General features: G+C 36.2%; 1 protein-coding gene across 2 annotated transcripts in view; it reads right to left on the bottom strand.

The window, feature by feature from the left end:
- The window catches only part of Rnf24 (ring finger protein 24), a 52,024-nt gene that overhangs the window by 34,507 nt on the left and 400 nt on the right, over positions 1–17,117 (bottom strand). Inside the window, exon 1 of one of the 2 annotated variants that reach the window (XM_033761211.1) lies at positions 12,999–13,019. The exons of the other annotated variant lie outside the window; for it this stretch is intronic. The gene's annotated coding sequence lies outside the window, so the exon portion shown is untranslated. Of the gene's footprint in view, positions 1–12,998; positions 13,020–17,117 lie in introns of those variants that run through there. 2 annotated transcript variants of the gene reach the window in all.

Raw genomic sequence — 17,117 nt, 5'->3', positions numbered from 1 at the left:
AAACCATATTATCAACCTATAAGTAAAACCAGGAAATATATCTAGCAGGTCTCTCTTGGGTGACCCCCTTGTACTAACCCAATTACAAAAAAGAATGATATATTCTTTCTTGACACAGGGTCTTTTTTTTCCGTTTCTGGGGATCAAACACAGGACCCTGTGTTTGTGAGGCAGGCATGTTGCCACTGAGCTAACTCCCTGGCCCAAGAATATTATATTCTTAAGAGAAGTTTCCATTAAGTCAGCCTTCCTCCTTTAAAAGGATCCATTTAGAAAATCAATTATCAGCTATTAGAAACAATGAATCCTCCTTTTTTAGAGGAAGAAACATAATGGCATATGTTCCTTGGTTTTCCCTTTTGTTTATGATTAACAAGACTGTGCAGAGACAATAATGGTTTGTTCTCCTCCCTTGCTTTTCCCCAAATTGTTTTCCTTTCTCCTACTATGAGAATTTTTAACTGGGTACATGGCTATACTTCCCAATCTTCCTTGCAGATGTGCACATTCACATGTCTCATCTCAGGCCAACACAATGGACGTACATGAGAGTGTTCAAGAATCACGCTTAGCAGATCTCTCAGAGGTGCCTTCTATTCTCTGCTCTGTGCTTTTCTCCATCCTGCCCTCTGTAATGTGGATGCTGCTATTCTGCTCAGTAACAATGAACTTTACACTTATCATGCTGATACTCAGAGTTGCAGATTTTGGAGCATTTTAGATTTCAGATTTTCGGATTGGAGATAGTCAATCTGTAATGCATTGGTTATTCCAAAATAAAATACCTATAATTTAGTTCATAAAGCTCACATGATAACTAAAAATGAAGCATGAAGACCTAGATATTATATAATTCTGGTGTTTTATACAGACTAATCAGCAGAAAAATTAGTTACAAAAGGAAAATATCAAATAAAAATGATAATGGTACAACAGTTTTGGTTACAATAGTCCTATAGAGTTACAGATTATTGTCCTCTGTACTTAAAAATATACCAACAATCATAACATCATTCATATATACAAAAGCAACTAAGAAGAATGATGTGACACAAATCTTTCCCTCATCTATACTAGAACATCATTCTTTGGTCTGCAGCTACAGTAACAGTAGGGAGCTTCTCTCAGCATTTGTAACTAACAATGAACCAGGGGAAAGAAGTCAATTTTCTTTACTTTATCTCTCCTTACAGAATAGGTCATCCTGCCTTTAAGAACCTTACTATAATAAAAAGATAACAAGTATGAACCTTGAAAATATGCTAAGAGAAAGAAGCCAGCCACAAAAGACCATTTATTGCGTGATTCTATTTATATAAAAGGTCCAGAATAGATCAAGTCTGTGAGAGCAAGAAAAGGATTAGAAGTTCTTTAAGGCAGAGAGGGGATATATATGCGTATATTCTTAAAATGTTAAGCAAGTATGAAATGATGTATTAACAATTTTTTTATGTCATATGACAACCTATGGACTTGAACCTCTGACCAGGCACACAGCTCAGTAACTAAACCCAGCTGGCAGAATTTAACTGGCCTCATATTTATGAAAAGGAGAGAAAGGGTGCAGCAAAGATTTGTTCTTTCATTTACTCCTTTCACTGTCCCAGTCCATGCATTACAACAATCATCATTAGCAGAGCGCTTTATTTAGTTTTGTACTTGGGATAGAACCAGGGCATTTACCACTAAGCTACAACCCCATCTCTTTTATTTTGAGACCAAATGTTGCTAGGCTGTCCAGGCTGGCTCAAATTTGATTCTCCTGCTAGACTACATTCACACTTGATCTTAGCCAAAAGGCCAAGAAGCGATGGACTGTATCCACAGTAATTCTGAAATATGCAATTGTAATTACCCTCATCCAAGGCTAAAAGAGGTAGTGGGTCCCTAAGGCCACACAAGTAACAGATATGGCCAGAAGTTGCTCAAATCCCATATGCTTTCCCTTATATCACTCTACTTTTTTTTTTTTTGCCTTTATGAAAATAAACTTGGAACACACTGTGCCAAAAATATATGCTTAATTTTCTAAGAGAGATGGAAGTCAGCCTGAATAAAATCTAAATACAGGCTCTACTGATTTCATTGCGTTTGTTAGAAGTTATCTTAGCCTGTAGAAAGTATTAAAATTTTCTGAGGACCTAGTTTTCTCCAGCTTTACAGGAACTTGAAAGTCAGATCATATATGACACTGTTCGTGTCATAAAAAGAACATTAATTGACATCTTAAAATCTAATAAATTCAGAAGTGAATTATAACTTAACTTTATTAAATGTACTAGAGCTATTAGTGAAGTGTTTCTTACCAAAAAATATGCATTTCTATAAATTCAGACTGAACGATACCTGACACATAAGAGATGCTCAATAAATGTGACATGAATAAAGGTAAGACAGTCTAAGCAGAATATATATTGGATGAAATATTTGAAATATTCTTAAAAAGACAAAAACTGTCCTTGTTTCTGGTAGAATGTATAGCTTTGTGACCTCAAAAGATCAGATGCTCAAGGCACTTGTTGTGTTCCCACACTTTCTAGTCCCACTCCCAACACCCAAGGTAAGAGACAAAGCCTGGATGGTGGGGTTCAAGCACAGGGTAATTGTGGTTGTATAAAACAAAGGTGAGGGAAAGACAAGAGCAATAAAGTTGAAACATAATTTCCTAGAAAGGCTTTCTGCAGGAAGGTACTGAAAGTTCTTTATCCAAGTGATAAAATCAACCCTTCTTGCTTAGCACCTAACACAGTGACTTGCAGTTGATAGGTGTTCTACAAGGATCTGTTTAATTCAACAAGTAGAAAATGTAATTTTCAGCACTAAAATCATGTTAGAGTTCAAAAGAGAAATAATCACCTTTCACATTGAGCTCAACTGATCAAAAATGATTATGCTAGCCAGGCATGGTGACACACGCCTGGAATGTCAGCACTTGGGACGTTGAAGCAGGAGGATCACAAGTTCAAGGCCAGCTTGGGCCACCTGGGCTACATAGTGAGTTCAAAACCAGCCTGAACTATATAGTGAGATCCTATCTCAACCAAATAATATTGAATTTATCAATGATCTTTTTTTTTTTCTGTCTATGGTCTTTTGAGCATATCTTTATAGTAGTCATCTTTATTTTTCAGAGAAGATCCAGAGTGGTACTATTTTTAAAGTAAATACCACATTCATTTCAACAATTTGCCTATGGAGAAATCACACTAGCACATACAGGGTTGACTGAAAATATGGTGAATGCTGCTATCGAGTGCCATCTAATGAAAGGTAGGTTCATAAAAACACTGCCATATGTCCCCAACACTTTATTCACCAGATCTGGCACCAAGCAACTTTTGGCTCTTTCCCTAAGTTAGGTTAACCGTGAAAAGTAAATGTTTTGAATCAATTCAGGAAAATGTGGTAGCCAAGACAACTTTACTAAAGACACTCATGAGAGAGGACTTCCAGAGCTGCTTCAGAAAGGGCAAGAAAAATGAAATAAGTGGGTTCAAAGTGAGGAATATCTTGAAGGGAATTAATGGCAATGTGTCTTTTACTGTGAAAAAAATTTAAACACACACCATAGGTTTTGATCATACTGCATTCTTTTACTGTTCTTGAATAATGTGATCAGATGTTGTCTACAGAGAGTTACTAAGCTAACCCCTGACCTGCTAAAATTTTCATCTGATACCAAGTTACTTTCCTCAGAGGACAAGGATTTAGCAACTGAATAAAAAACTGTTTTGGGGCTGGGTATTTAGCTCAGTGGTGCTGCCACCTGCCTCGCAAGCACAAGGTCCCAAGTTTGATCCCCAGTACCAAAAAAAAAGATAGACTTACATTAAAAAAATATTTTGAAAGGGTAATAAGGGAAAAGAAAAAAATGTGAGATAATGAAAAGATGAAAAATAAAGTGTTTGTAAATGGGGAGGGGAGGAGGGGGGTGAAGGGAGGGCAGGGGTAAGGGGGAAAAATGAGAATCAAGACTTGTCATGTAGAGGTACAAGATCCCAACAATGAATGTAACTGTACTGTATCCCTAAAATGTACCAATAAACTCAATTAAAGCTGAAAAAAAAATACTTTGAGGTAAAACAGAGCAGACAAATAAGGCTTTACACAGTATTCATAATTCAGTAAAAAAGGATGAGGAGAGCTGGGCATGGTGGCACACACCTGTAATCCCAGCACTCAGGAGGCTGAGGCAGGAGGATCACTGGGCTACATAGTGAGTTCCAGGTCAGCCTCTATTACATAGTGAAACCCTGTCTTTACAAAAAAAAGGAAAAAAAAAAAAGAAAGAGGATGAAGATATTAAAGTTAAACAAGAAGTATTAAGAGAAATGGTGATCAAGGAACTCTCTCATAAAGTGAAATTTAAAGAAAGACAACAATATTAAGTGAAGAATTGTCTCTACCTTTGAAAGTATTAAAGTATTAATTCTAAATATACAACCTTTACTAAATATACAACCTTTAAGGTTTATTTCTTTGACCTACACACAATTTCATGATAACACTAACCATGTTTTAGGGACACAAACACACCTATGGAGGGAAAGAGTATTAAGAGAGAACCTTTAAAAGGCAGAACATGTCTGATAATTTTCATGTGTCTTTACAGATGATATATAGCCCACAGATCTCACAAGTCAAGCTCCTTCAATTTAATGTCAAGTTAAAATAGGGGAAGAAATAACTAAAGAAAAAGTTTGGATAAGAATATTCAAATTAGTAGGTTTGAATTAGTATTCTAGTCTTAGTATTGCTTTTTTAAAGTTTTCTTTTTCTGTGCTGAGACTCAAACCCAGATCCTCAGGTATGCTAGGCAAGTGCTCTGGCACTGGGCTACAATGCCAACATTTCAAAATTCAAATAGCTGTTGATCAAAGGCTTCATCTTGCTTAAGAGGCAAATAGGGGCCAGGGATTTAGCTCAGTAGTACCGCTGCCTCCCTCATAAGCACAAGAACCCGAGTTTGATCCCTGGTTTTTAAAAAAAAAAAGTCTGGAAAAAGATACCTCAAAATGTTCACCACAAACTGGGCACACCTGTAATCTCAGCCCTTGGGAGGCTGAGGCAGGAGGACTGCTGAGAACTCAAGGCTAGCTTTAACTATATAGTGAGACCCTGACTTAAAAACCAAACCAAACCAAAAAAAGCACTATTTTTTTTTATCTTATTGGAAGAAATAACTTTAAAAGACTGTTGTTGTAGTGTTAATACCTTTATCATTTATATTTGCCTCCAGTCTCAGGACCTATTTAGTAACTTGGTGATAGTTACCTTACCAGAGACTCTGGCATATAAAGAATGAATGGATTAGACATGTAAGGAATAAGAGCTGGGCCAAATCAACTTTGGGAGTCCCCTGACTTTTTATCCTAATCTAGTACTCTTTTCTTTCTGGTGCTTGATGTGAGCCTATAAAAGGCTTTTAGGTATCTCTGTTTTTAATTTTTAGAGGTACTACAGCACTTATCTTAATTGTAAGAAAAAAAGTCATTCACATTTTACTATTGTACTCAGAATTTCAATATATCATCCATTAAAACAACAGATAAATCCTTAATTCAATTAATTTAATTCTTTTTATTCTTATTAAAACCTATCTTTTATCAAGTACACAAAAGTGTAAAGTTACACTGTAGCTTCTCATATAAACTGTACCCCAATATTCCTAGTTGATGAGGTAAAGGCCTTTACAGAATTCTTGCTAATAAATATGGAAGAGATGATAGAACAGGAAAAATCATCATTTTGAAACCACACATAGACCGATTTACGTTGGCTGACATAACCACCAGCAGGTTTTTCAGTAACAATAGAAATGGGGTATCCAGGCACAGCAAGTGGCTAGATATCAAACACCTGTCAAAAAACTTAAATCTGACTTTAATCAAGCCTCTAGAGTTAAACTTCCACTTTTATGAAATACAAGGAACAAAGCATTAAACACCACCATGATTAAGCAAGACAAACCCCAAATGGGAAAAGTCCACAGGACAAATGACCCAGTTTCTGCAACAAGTTCATGACAGAACACAAAAAAAGGAAGAGGAGGAACTGCCCTAGATCAAAATAGCCATGAGACAAAATGACCAAGGTGACTACAAACCTGAGTATAAACCAACCATTTCTTAAAAAGATATTCTTCAGACAATCAGACAAAGTTGAATTGGATCTAGCTGTGAGATGATAGCAAGGTGAAACAGCTAATTCTGTTAGGTATGACAATGGTATTTTGCTTCTATAAGGAAATATCCTTATTTTTTAGAGATGTGTACAGAGATACACTATGGTGAATAGCTGGAATTTGGTTTAAAATAACTCAGTAAAGAAAGGTGCAACAAAAAACATAAATGAAATAAATGCAAAACCTTGTTAATTGCTGAATTTGAGTGGTGGGTATATGAGAGTATGTTGTACTACTCTCTACTTTTGACTGTTTTTATAATTTTTAAAGAATTCACTAGTAGAGAAATCTGAAAAACAGTACAGGTAAATCTATCATGTAATATGAATCTCGGGTGGAAAATAAAAGGATCAAAAAATTTACATGGCACTTGATTATGTAGAAATGGAAGAAGATTTATATGGAAAATATCAATTTTCTCCTTGCATGATATGGTCAGACAAGTATATAATATTAATATTATTTTATTTCTGAAGTAGGATATCTCACTGAAAATCAACGGTAGAGAATAAGGAGTTTTACAGAAAACATTTAAAAACACAACTTTAAGAACACAGCTGTCCTCAGAACTGTCATAGTTTTATATAATTCTGGAGTTCTAAATGGATGGTGATAGTGAATTGAAAGAGAGAAAATTGAGACACAGATACAAGAAGTCGCAGCTGCATTCTAAAATGAATGTTGTAAATTTTTCTTTTTGTGCAGTCATTTGATTACTTTTCTAAGAATCTAGGACCTCCTTCACATTCCGCCTGAAATAGTATTTTAAATTTTAGTATGCAACATTCACAATGTATTTCAGACACTGCTGATATAGGTTCTTTGGAGCTTAATCTTCAAATTAACTTAAAAGTAAACCAAAAAGAAAACCAACAGCTTTCCAGAAATATCTTCAAAACATAAAATATTTTGTTTCTAACAGAACAATGGTTCTTAACCTTTTCTGTTGTCATTATGAACCATTTTGAAACCCTTTTCAGTAGGGTTTCTAGTACTCTGAAGGCCCTATTAGAAACTCGTATAATACATTCTCATGAGTAAGCAGCTCTACACCAAGAACAAATTCATCAGCCCAATGCTAAAGATCTCCTGTGAATTGGCCCAGACATTTGAATCTCATTCTACACTATTTCTCTAAATACCACATTAGTCACATATGTTAATTATGGTTACCTGAAGATACTGATTATGTTTTTTCTTGATAATGTCCACTATCTTCTGTATATCCCTGACTATCACAACCACCTGATAAAAATCTATCCATCCTTTATGATCTGTTTCAAGCAATACTACACCTCCATGATATCTGCCTTGATCCTCTAAACCTTCTTCTGAACCTCAGTCTTCCATCGTTCTAATACCACTCTGCACCGTGCACCTTGCATTTACTGAAATACTTGTCTAATCTGGGATTCTGTGTGACACGGTAGTGAAACTGAAAATTATCACCTAAGAAGTTCTTACCCCTGGTAGTGGGTTGAGTGATAACTCCCCAAAAGATATTTCCAGAAACTATGAAAGTGACTTTTTTTTTGGAGAAAGGGTCTTTGTAGATTTAACTAAGGATCCGCAGATGAGATCCTTTTTGGATTATTTAGATGGACTCCAAATCCCCTGCCAAGTGTCTTTATAAGAGGGAAAAATAGGACAAGGCCACATGCAGGCAGAAGAGATTGGAAATGTGTACAGCTACGGAAGCTAGAAGTCAGGGAGGATTCTCCCCTAGTCTCTGGAGAGAGTGCAGCAGCCTTGCCAACCCCTTGATTTCTGACTTCTGGACCTCAGAACTGTGAGAGTATTGGTTTTTGTTATGAGCCACAAATTTAGCAGTAATTTGCAGAAGCAACCCTTGAAAACTAACATATTCTCTTTGCCCATTCTAACAAGTCACTTTTATTTATTGCAGTAGTTTTGCAAGAACATCAGAGGGGATAAAAATATGTAGATGCTCCCCAATTTGCTCCATCTCCAGCTATTCTCTGCAAAGGCCTCCGAACTTCTCAGCCTTCTGGAAGCATCAGTGCAGGGTAGCATCTGAATAGGAGACTTCTTGTGAAGGCTGACATCAAAGTGACAGGTGATAGGATTTTGGAGGATCAAGGTCTGGGTCTAAACCTGACCCCAGACTCAGGAATCTGAATAGGTTACTTCTTTAGTTTTAACATCCATAAGTAATGTTTTAAGGGTTGTAAGAAGTAAATAAATAATACTGTACATGCAAAGATATAGGCATAAAATGTTTTCAGTATAGGTTAACTAACAGGAAAGATTTTTTTTTTAGTATACTATTATCTCTGGCTATTATTACATACTGTTCTGTGATTTTAAAAAATAAATCATCTTTATAATTACCACAAAAATTCCATCTGGATGGGCATAGTGGTATATGCCTGTAATCCCAGCACTCAGGAGGCTGAGGTAGAAGGATCACTGTGAGTTTGAGGCCAGCCTGGGCTGCATAGTGAAATCCTGCTTCACACAAAACAAAACATACAAAAAAATTTCATCTGGCTTGTTTTCAGAGATAATCAAGAGTGGTTCTGCTGCCTGCCTCACAAGTGCAAGGACCCAAATTCAATTCTTGGTACAAAACAAAACAAAACAAAAATCCTATAATGAAGTATGAGTGAAACCTTTTATTTAATTAGAGCTGTGCAAGATTTCCAAGGTATTTCCAGGAAATTTTGCAATTTATAATTTCTTTTCACTGAAGAAAGCCTACACCTTTGATTTTCCTACCCCTTCATTTTCCCACAAACTACATTAACTCATAATTTGATATTTTATTATCTGCCAAACTTTTTCACTCATTCCAAGATGAAGAGACTATTTGAACCTTGAGAGTATATTTATTTGGAGGTTCTAGCAGGGGACCACAGCTACTCGTATATTCTTGACCAAGGAACATCTTCCATCATGGAAGGTTGTCCTCTTCCATACAGCACTTAGTGTGTGTTGGGGGAAAAGGAACATGGAGTGGTGAGGGAGGAAGGGGCTAGAGGCCCAGTCAAATCAACCATGGCAATTAATGGGTTAATAGATGTCACTATGAGATGGCCTTACATCCTGGTGAGACTATTTGGAGATGATGATCCTGATGATCCTGTTTCAAGAATATATCCCTGAACATAATTTCACATGCTTAGATTTGGGAAAGATTAATAAAGAGATACAGGTAGTTCATATTGTTTTTCTTTTCTTTTTCTTTTTTGGTTTGCCTACATGAATTTACCATAGGTAACCAGTCTCCAAATTTGAAAAAAATTTCAATAGGTAGTATCATCAAATGTAATGAATGGTCATTATCTTATAGTGCCATATTTGCACTTCTTTTGCTCTCAAACTACTATGACATTAAGTTTGCTAAAGGAAGTGAAGAACTGTATCTGCACCTATATAATTAGGAAAACATAGAAGCAGATAAAATGAGAGATTTTAGGACAACATACAAAATTAGCTCTTTTTTGAAGCCTATGGTTTACATGGGAGCGAGCTTTATAATAAGCTAAACAATTTTACTAATCCAAATGACTAGAACTTTAGAAGATGAAAATGAAAAGGCAAAACTCATTTTAAACTTTTCCAAAGCAATTTATTACTTCACATGACATTCACTTGTGGTATTATGAAGTGCCTTCCTCTCCAATGCAGGCCTGTTCTAACTCCCTGGAGCAATACAATGGAGGCTCCGTGCAACTCTGGTGTCAGATTATCTTTAGGGCAGATGGAAGGCCCAGGCTGGCTTTCTCCAGAGTAGTCAGTGAAAAGGAAAGCCATTGACCAGCTATTCCTGGATTAGCTGGCATGGAACAACGTGTTTCCTACCTCCAGAGCAGAGAAGGCTTAGCCAGCTGGCTTTCAAAGGACTGCACTAGTTGGAGTATTCTCAATTTCTTTCAAACTATCTGATACTCTTTTAGAATCCTCAATTTAATCAACACTACACTCAAGTCTGAAATGCTCAGATAACTGAAGAGTTCCTACTACCTATCCAGCTAAAAAAAAAAAAAAAAAAAGGCAGAGTAACTGCTAAGTCAATTGCTTCAAGAAAACAGAAAACTGTTCACAGTTTAAGCTTCTATATTATCTACCATAAAATCTGAAATATCCCAGGGCTGGGGATTTATCTCAGCGCTTTGGTGGCCTGCCTTGCAAGTGCAAGGACCCAAGTTTGATCCCTGGTACCAAAAACAAACAAACAAACAAACAAACAAAACACTGAATTATCTCCATGTTTATTAAGCAAACTTCTAAAATAAAAATCAACACAAGTAACAAGGAACAAAGTAAAAAACAAACAAACAAAACCAAGTTAACATGAAGAAAATAACTTCTTAAGTCTAGCAGGACCTAATTCTTTCTAATCTGAACTTCTACAGAGCCTGTGTTCCTCATGTGGCCTTCAGAATGGACTTTGTATTTCCAGTTCTATTTACCTTCCCAGCTCCATAGGAAGTGAAAAGAACCATCCTATAGTCACTTTAAAAAAACCTGATGTCATACTGGTTGTTTTGAATGTTTCAGCAAAGAAGATATAAGGAAACATAATGTGAAGTAACTCAAAGAAGGAAATTTATCACTGAACAAGCCAAATAAAGAGCAGGACTTGGCTTGAAATAAAAATATTTTATGAAATTATCAAAATGATTTATTAAAAGACCAAACTATTCGAAGTACTACAATAGGGTGCTATTCAAAATACTACTACTATAGGTCAACTGTAGGTCATTTAACCAATGTATTTCATGGAATAATCTCGGGAACAGAAAGGCAAGGAATCAGGAAAAACGCATAAAACCAAAAATAGCTGTCATGTTCACAGCCAATATATCCTAGGACATATAAGTATTCTAAACAAATATGAGACCAAGCCTGAGTCAAATATTATAAATTGGAGGAGGCTGTAATAATTATTATTTTACTTCCATTCCAAATACCATGTTTAGCATTTTACATGGTATCTAATTTGGCCCTCACAAACACAGAGGTGGATACTATTATTATTTCCATCTTATGGATGAAGAAACAAAGAGCTTGAGAAACTTGCCCAGAGAGGACAGGGAGAAGAAGGGGAACCAAAAATAATTAAGATGTAACATATGTGATATGTATATGTACAAATTGATCAAGTGATGGTAATTATTATGTGTTGCAAATGTGACAGTGCCTGCCTCGCAAGTGCGAGGTCCTGAGTTTGATCCCCAGTACAAAAAATGAAAGAAGAAAGAAAGAAAGAGAAAGAAAGAAAGAAAACAAAAAGAAACCTGTCAAGAGTCATATGTCAAAAGCAAAAGGGGTAGAATTCAACTCCAAGCAGTCTGATTCCAGAATCCAGATGCAAGACTGCCAGTATAATCACACTTTAAAAAAGAAAGAAATGTAATGTAACCTAGAGAAAAAATCAATTTAATATAGTATTTCTAATTTTCTCAACTGTAAGTGTAGAAAAAGTGGTAATAAAAAATAAATGAAAATGGATTTTCTTGTTAGAAGTGTTTAAAAAGAGCTCTTTTACGGATGGGGATGTAGCTCAGCGGTGCAGCGCCTGCCTGGCAAGTGCAATGCCCTGAGTGATTCCCATATCCAAAAAAAAGAGTTCCTTCGCTAGGTTAAAAAAATGTTAGTTGTGCCCCTTTTGCCAATATATTAAGTAGGTACTTTTTGTGCCTAGGGAGTGTAGTGGTAAGCAGGACAGATGAAGTTCTTGCCTTCTTGTAGCTGACATTCTAGTGGGAGTGAGACAAGAAGATTAGTCAACAACAGAATTTCAGAGTGACAAGTATGTAGAAGAGGCAGGGAGGAAATGTGGACTTCTCATGTGATATATTTAATTATACAAGTAGAAAGAATGGCATAGATGGGAGGCAAAGAAAGTTGCAATTTGTTATTCTGATTTTAAAGATGGACAACATAAGAGCCTGTGTGTATATTCTGACCTGGACAGAATTCTGGAGAGCTGATGAGGCAAGAAAGATGGCACAATGTAGAAGCTATGAGCTACGAGGGGGAATGAGGCAGAGCAGGAATGAGGAGGAAGTTGTAGGAAGGGCAGCTGGCCTCGTAAGAGGAAGGGTTTCATGGAGGGTAGATTCTGTCTGAGGTCTTCTAAACCCTCAATGAGGTATATGGCCAGCTTATTTGAGTGAGAACAGTGGGCTGCTAATAAATTTAAGGAATGGGAGACATTATAAAATGCTTATAGGCTGTATTTTCCAAATGGGAAGGGACCAAGATGTGGTGGGTTGGAAGGCGGGGGGGAGGAGAAGAGGAATGGAGTATAAAAAAATTAAGATGTGTTATGTTCATGTAACAACTCCCCAAGATGAATGTAATTTTTATGTACTAACAAAAACATGTACAAATGAAATTTTAAAAATAAACAATAGTAAGTATCTCATGTACTGAAGGCTTGCTCCCCAGTGGAACAGGGTTCAGAGGTGGAGTCTACAGAGGTGATTGGATCCTGTGGTCACTAACCTAATCCAACAATGATTGGGTGAATGGGCTGACAGGAGGTGGGGCCTAGTGGAGGAAGTAGGTCACTGGGGGCATGCCTTTGAAAGCTATATCTCTTCTAGGATTCTTTTCCTTTCTTTGCTTCCTGACTGCCATGAAGTGAGCAGTTTTCCTCTGCCATGTCTTCTATTATGATGCTTCTTCCTTTGAGCCCACTGACCATGGACTGAAACCTCTGAAATTGTGAGCCAAGAACCAAAGGAGCCAAACTCTTTTTCTCCTGTAAATGTGTCAGATATTTTGTCCCAACAATGGAAAGATGGCCAATATAATATAAGAAAATCAGTGGTAGCCTTACCAGGTGGTGCTGAGTGCCCACTTCAGATTTTTGGACAGGAATCTGTAGTTGTCTAGTAAAAAAGTTAGATGAAGGATAAGGTAGCTATAAATAGGGAAAAAGTTATGGGTAAAAATATTTTAAAAATATGTGTCTATGAGATGATTAGGACACTAACAATGTCCAGTTGATGTGTGTCTCTGCAGTTCAATTTGTCTCTATCTTCTTGTCACAAAAACTCTTGCAATTTATTCGTCACATTCACCAGTGAGATATTTAATCATGAAGCTTAAAGATAGGTTTTGGTCAATGAATGGCTTTGTTATTTCCTATAGCAGATTCCTTTAAATTCAGTTGACAGCCATCATGTTCATTCTAGAGGTGAATTTCATTCTACTGTTTGAAGAAACTCTTTGATGTTAACTGATATTTTCATTGATGATTTCATTTAAAAGTAAAAAAAAAAAATCTTAATATCCCATATTTCCTAATGAATACAAAGGCATCTCCAGTGATTAATCTCAAAATGCCTGAAAAGCTGCCATAAGGCAAATGTGTGTGTTAGGGGAACTTGGCTTGATGACCCTGGACACCTAGCAATGCCAGATGCATGCCCGTGGATTATCCAGCTGTGCTCCTGAGTCATGATACTAAGACCTAAAACATTCCAGGAAAAATTTATGTCTGCATAGGTCCTAGGGAAGGAAATAAAGACCCAATCTCTAGAAGGAGGCAAGTCAAACATACAAAGAATAGCATACTGGGTAAGGTGGGCTCTGTGTGTGTGTGCGTGTGCATGCGCAGATATACCATACAGTGATTTTTGGTAAATATAATCTACTCCATAAGCAAAAGGAAAGAAAAAGACCTATACCAAGCTGCATTAAGAAATGCCAGAAACACCAGGGATATTGAAGATTCTAAAATTTTTCCAAATAGAAGGAAAAAGAGAATAGAGATTACAATGACATCTGCCTTCTCAATATCAACACTAGAAGCTAATGATGAAATGATACCTTCAAAAGAAAGACACTAATTTTCAATGTAGAATTAATTCATCATTGAGCTGACTCACCATTCAAATGTGTAGGTAAAAATAAAGGCATTCCAAATATGCAAATTCTGAATTCAGGAAGGAACGTGAGATTTTGTATGTGCCCTTTCTCAGGAAGCTACTAAAGAAAAAGGAAGACACAGGAGCCAGGAAAAAGGAGATCCAACACAGGTAATGGCAAAGGGATTTTCCAAGATGATGACAAAGGGAAGTCCCAGGATGATGGCTATGCAGTAGTCCAGAGAGCAAACCAATCCTATACTGTAGTAAGGAGAGGTACGGTAGAACCATCTCCCAGGAAAAAGAAATTAAACTGAAAGATTACCTGAAAATACTGAAAGATTTTCAGTTTTGTCAGAGTTTGAGGATGAATTAGTGACTAAAAACAAAGAAAACTAAGCAAATGAAAAATAAGACACAAAAATTTCATCTAGGAGAAATAAAAGTTGTACAAGAAGAAAATGTAATAACAGTACCTATTATGGCTCATCTGTAAATAAAAAGGCACACTGTCATAGTCATAGGCTACTGAACACTAATTTAACTGGGAACTGTAAAGTATGGACCAGAATGAAGGACTGCTGTATGGGCCTCAACTATACCCTCAACTTCCCAAACAGAAGATCATCCAGAATATTGCAAAGGTGAAAAAACAAGAAATAGCAGTATTAACATTAAAAACAAAATCTGTTGAATCAAATGAAACTGTTGGGGTATTTTGTTTGTTTGTTTATTTTGTTTTTTGAGACAGGTTCTCACTGTGTAGTTCAGGCTGGCCTCAACTCCCAGCAATCCTCCCAGCCTCAGTCTCCCAAGTGCTGGATTATAGGCATGAGCCATCATGCCCCGCTGTTAAAACCGCTGGTTTTTAAATCATTCTCAAATCTAAAAAAATGGCAATTTTATATGGTATAAATTAATATATTATGGTAATATTACCACAAATTTTAATAAGCAAAAAAATTATTGATTAAAAAACACTCAATGGAAAAGCTTTTTTTTTTTTTTGGTATGGGAATGGAACTTGTGACCTTGTGCTTGCAAGGCAGGTGGTGGTACCACTAAGCTAAATCTCAGCCCAAAACTTTATTTATTTTTTGTTAGCAGACATTGTTAGGAGGATAATGAATCTTGGTTTTAAAGTGTCAGACAGACGTATGTTACTACCATCATTAACATAATAATTAGTATTCTAATGAATGTAAATAATATATTTACTACTAAAACATTTAGCAATGTAATCTACTTGCATGGTATAAAAGTTACTTTAGAATTTTTCATCAGTCATCACACTACAGGAACATTAGACTTTGTTGGCAAAATTTTGATTAACAGAATGCTTAATAACAAGACCAGGCTGTATTTGGGTTCCTTTGTTGATATAAAAAATAGCTAAGTCACTTGCAAAATTAAAGCTCTATGAAATTGTGGTACTATGCAAGGCTACTTTAGTGATAATTCCGGTTACATTATGTTTATCTATGACTTCCCTTTAAGGTTTGTTTTAATGGTATTCCTAAAAAAATCCAGGCAGTTTAATTAATGTATCGAAGCTGCTTCAATATTAATGACACTAATTTTTAAATTAACTTGAGTTAAATTTATCAAGATTAACATTTTATTTAAATTCCACCATGAAACCAAAACTTCTTCAATTAAGGAAAAAAAATCAACTTTTACCAATGTTAACATTTTATCAATGTTAAAAAAGAATTCAAACTTGGTAGTATAAAGCATAGATTTTACCAAGAATAATGGATTCTGATTCAACCAGTGGAAAATTTCCTCTTCAAATTAAAAGCAAATGTTTTAAACAGAGGGAATATGTATAAACAGATGCTGTGGGGGTTTACATTTCATTTTGTGCTGAAAACTACTAGGAATTAAAATACTTGTGATTCAAAAATAAATAATCTTAAAAAGAATCCTGAAGAAAACTGAACCCACTCAATTATCATTCAGTATGAACTCTTTTTTGTTAGTGATACTAGGGTTTGAACCCAGGGCCTCACAAACGCTAGGCAAGCGCTGTAGCACTGTGCTACACCACCTTTGAACTAAATTGCCCAGGTTGACCTCAAATTTGCAATCCTCCTGCCTCAGTCGCTGGGATTAAAGCTTGGGCCTTGATGCCTAGCTACCCTTTTTTTTTCTGCCACTACTATTTTAAATAAAAAGATTAGAATAAAATATATTTTAAGCGTATTTTTATAAGTATAATTTTCCATGACTCTATAAAATTACAAGAGTAAAAAAGAAAGTGAAAATCATCACCCAACCAAACTATCTTCTAAAACTGAACTATTTTGGTTTAAAACAAAACAGCAAGGAATAGCTGGTGCTATCACAATGGTCTCTTTTTAACTGGTATACATCAGCTGTTACCCTTATAACTTTACTAGGGCAACAGTCAGGCAGGCAGGCAGTTCTACTGAGTCCAAGTCTATGGGACCAGCAGAGCTTCCTGCTCTCTCTGGGGAAGAGGACAATGAAAAAAGGTGTTCTGTTTTTCAGTAGTCCTGTAAGAGGAGCCATTGAGCTGGGCTGCACAACTACACAACGGAACACAGGAAAATTCAGATCAAACCAAGGGCGCATGCCAAGGTAATATGCAATAAAACCCTTGGCCAAAGCATTAAAGGCGGGGGGGCGGTGGTGAGCAAGGACGTGGAAAGAACCTGCTGGACCACCTTCTTATTAACATAGGGAGGCAGAAGAAACAAAATCTGCCTATAGCGAAGAGCCAAGAAAGCAGTGTTCTAGATATATTGGAGTATTCCTATAGAGATGTACATAAGTATAAAGATACTAACCACGAACCAGTCAGTGTCCTATATGTTGGAGTGGTCCTATGAATATAGATAGGAATATCTTACCATTAAGTAGTAAGATGTCCTGAATATAGATGAGGATACAGACATAAATTTTCAATTAAGAAAACCTGTTGGTTTTACACTGAGACAAAAAACTGCTATTTGAAATAAAACACCAGAGACAGAACGAGGTAAAAGTGTGAAATTTTTTTTTACCCTTTTTTTCTCTTCTGAATTCTCTGATTTTCTCATTTCAGAGGGGACGCAAGCGCG

The sequence above is a fragment of the Fukomys damarensis genome, unplaced genomic scaffold, assembly GCF_012274545.1.
Source record: "Fukomys damarensis isolate Sample0158 unplaced genomic scaffold, DMR_v1.0_HiC HiC_scaffold_7, whole genome shotgun sequence".
Classification (NCBI taxonomy): Eukaryota; Metazoa; Chordata; class Mammalia; order Rodentia; family Bathyergidae; genus Fukomys; species Fukomys damarensis.
This window is presented reverse-complemented; position numbering and strand designations above follow the sequence as displayed.